At 41.8% G+C, this 2,737-nt stretch overlaps 1 pseudogene; it reads right to left on the bottom strand.

The window, feature by feature from the left end:
• Positions 1 to 637: 637 nt before the first annotated feature.
• Positions 638 to 1,711, bottom strand: LOC103589681 (annotated as a pseudogene).
• Between the last annotated feature and the right edge of the window lie 1,026 nt (positions 1,712 to 2,737).

Below are 2,737 nucleotides of genomic sequence, written 5' to 3'. Positions count from 1 at the left end.
TGATTCCAAATTTTTGTTCGTACTCTCTCATGCGGCAAAAAAAAAAAAAAAAAGTTTCTTTTCCTCTGTCATACCAATCAGACCAAATTTTCAAAGCGAAACTAAAACTAATCTTTACCATCAGGATGTCCCTTAATGCTTGGGTGCTTACGAGCCAGCTTGAAAAGACACTCCACTCAGTCACCAAACCATAGCCAAAGCCAAGGGCAACCCTTCCCCAGCACCAACAGTATCACAGTAAGAAAGTGCTGGTGGGAAGACATGGTGAGAAAAAACACAGGCTGCTATGTGAAACAATGACAAAAATGTGGAGATGGAATGTTTTTGTGGGCTTAGTGACAAGAAGGATGGAGAAAAGTTTGGAATGGGTTTGAGGTTTTGAAAGATAAAGGTAGCCAAAGGGAAGGGTGAGAGCTGTAAGTACAGACATAGTCGGGACTGTGAGTATTTTATTTATTTTTTTCAAAAGTCTCAGTGTTTATTTATACATTGCATATCTCAAAAAGTTTGGGGAAAAAAAAGAAGTTTCAATGGGAAGTCAGTGCTCATAGACCTGCCTGTCTAGACACTTAGGGGAAAATGAGTCTTGTTGTCCTGACAGACTGGAATCTCAATGGCAGAACCTCAGATGTTCCAGTCACTTGCTATGGAAGTGCTACACTCGGTCTTCTCCGTGACTTTCTCTATTCAGTGAAGAAGATACCGATTCAATGAATGATCTTGTTCCCTCCTGAGTGCAATGGGACGAGCTGCCACATACCTGCATGTTTGCACAGTTTATAGCCCTCCATCACACTTCTTCGTTAGCAATACTTTCCAACATTTGTGAATAGATTCAACAACTTCAAGAGCAAAAGCTTTCTTTTTGAATTCTCCACTAAAAGCAAACTGGTTTTCAGGTTTTCCATCTGGCACTTTATAAAATCTAAACCGATTAAGAGTAGCTTCCGGGTAACCTGGTTTGAACATGAAACTTTGAGGCTTCAGGATCATTCACACAGTTAGCAATTAATTTCCAATCTGTTTCAGCCTCATCGGTAAGAGCCAAAATTCCAAGGATCTTCACGTGAATAACCTCTCCATGAGAAAGAACCTTTGAGCCTGTTTCAGAAACATCAATAGATCATTATCTCACAACAGTTTGTGCTCTTATCTTTTCGATGGCCGTCTTCTCAGGTCTGAGGGAGGCCACCCTGATTCCCTCCAGGACCCTTGTGAGGAAGATATTCACCACGGAGTACAGCTTGCCATCCCTGATGTCTTGCTTAATGGAATTCGATGGCTCTTTGGGGGCGATCATATGATCCAGCAATCCCACTTCTGGGTGCTTACCCAAAAGATCTGAAATCAGTGTGTGGAAGAGACGTCAGTGCTCTGATGCTCCCAGCAGTGCTGGACCCCACAGCCGAGTTAGGGGACCCACCTCCACTTCAGCATTTGTCCTGCGAGGTACCTCGACAACCGTAGGAAACAAATTCACATACTCATCATTTCGTGCTTTCTTTGCAGGAATGCCGTTTTCCTCTTTAAAGTCCACCTTCAGAGGGTTATCATGAAAGGAGGAAATGTAGTGACCAGCGACATTCTTGAAGAGGTGGCGATCCTGTGCCGGGGCCTGCGGGGGTCCGTGCTCACGCCCCACTGGGCCGAGGCTGCAGGGCCCTGAGCGAGTGACACTCCTGGCCTGTGCACAGCAGCAGCTGGTTGTCATCATTTAATTTTTAACTAATTAATGAAATTTTTTATTGAAACATTGATTATACACATTTGTGGGGTGCAGAGTTGAGTATCAATGCATGTATACAATGTGTGATGAACAAATCAGGGTAATTAGCATGGACATCATGATTAAACTTAATCATTTCTTTGAGATGAGGACATTTGATCTCCTCTCTTCTAGCCATTTGATAACACGCAGTAAATTATTGATAATTATACCTGCCTAGCTCCATTGCACACTTGTAGAAATTATTTTTCCTATCTGGCTGTTATATGTCCATTAACCAACTCTCCATTATCCCCCTTGCCCCACTTCCTACCTCTAATAACCGCGATTCTAGTCTCTCCTTCTGAAAGTTCAACTAATAATTATTATTGTCCTTATTTTGATAAACTGTTTTAAGTAGCACTGAAGCAGAGGTTACCTGATTTCCACAGTAGTTGTTGGTGTATCCATCTCTGAGGATGAGGTGTGATTTTTCCAAGGAAAGGATTACTTTGGAGCCTAAAACAGAGCAAGATTTTTTTTTTTAAGGGGAGACTTAAAGCAGGAAGCTTACTACCCGCTTGCAATCAAATAATAACCATTTGTGCTTAGGTTATTACTCCGTCCACTTGGGGGGACCTGACCACTTTCAGTCCACAGCACCTTTCACAGCCCTTTCAGTGGAGGCTTTGATCAAATCCCACACAGTTTGACCTTATCATTAGGAACATTTTACCATGTATACATATCACAGGCCATGTGTTAGTCACAGTCTGTCTCCAGGATTACAAGTCCTGGAGTCTTGGTTTATAATTTTGAACTTTCAGGACCACATGTAATATCAAGGATATAGTGTTTGTGACTGCACAATATATTGGAAGAAACTCCTGGTAATGGCATTTGGCTAGAGTTGAAAGCTTAGCCTTTCATGTTCATGAAGATCTAAAAGAACCTCAGTTTTTGTTTTCTCCAAAGGTCCTTCTCAGTTAACTGCATAATATCCAATTATGCATCTTAGAAGAATTAAGGGTT

The sequence above is a fragment of the Galeopterus variegatus genome, unplaced genomic scaffold, assembly GCF_000696425.1.
Source record: "Galeopterus variegatus unplaced genomic scaffold, G_variegatus-3.0.2 Scaffold713, whole genome shotgun sequence".
NCBI lineage: Eukaryota > Metazoa > Chordata > Mammalia > Dermoptera > Cynocephalidae > Galeopterus > Galeopterus variegatus.
This window is presented reverse-complemented; position numbering and strand designations above follow the sequence as displayed.